Raw genomic sequence first — 272 nt, forward strand, 5'->3', positions numbered from 1 at the left:
AGATATGGAGGATACATTATTTGGCTCGAAAGAGAAATTTTCTAAATTCCGTGCATTGTACAGCAGAAAGTCTATGATACAAAATCTGGTTACAAAGTAAGTTTCACGTCAATAAAAGAGTGGACAAAAATTTTACAAAATTAATATTTGCCAGAGACTAATAACAGAAAGTTCCTTGTTAGTCTAATTAAGTCGTCCTGTAAGAAGTTTGGAAATCACCTCCACAATGTTTTTAGCAATAAAATCCCGGTGAAAATGTATCGAAAAAGAAG

At 32.4% G+C, this 272-nt stretch overlaps 2 protein-coding genes across 3 annotated transcripts in view; one reads left to right on the top strand and one right to left on the bottom strand.

Annotated features, from left to right (window-relative positions):
- sit (stuck in traffic) overlaps positions 1-272 on the bottom strand; it is a 39978-nt gene that overhangs the window by 26965 nt on the left and 12741 nt on the right. The gene's annotated exons all lie outside the window — the stretch shown is intronic.
- Positions 1-272, top strand: part of LOC108627088 (elongation of very long chain fatty acids protein AAEL008004) — a 19775-nt gene that overhangs the window by 6500 nt on the left and 13003 nt on the right. The gene's annotated exons all lie outside the window — the stretch shown is intronic.

Source organism: Ceratina calcarata, unplaced genomic scaffold (genome assembly GCF_001652005.2).
Source record: "Ceratina calcarata isolate Rehan_Ccalc_2016 unplaced genomic scaffold, ASM165200v1 scaffold44, whole genome shotgun sequence".
NCBI classification, from domain to species: Eukaryota; Metazoa; Arthropoda; class Insecta; order Hymenoptera; family Apidae; genus Ceratina; species Ceratina calcarata.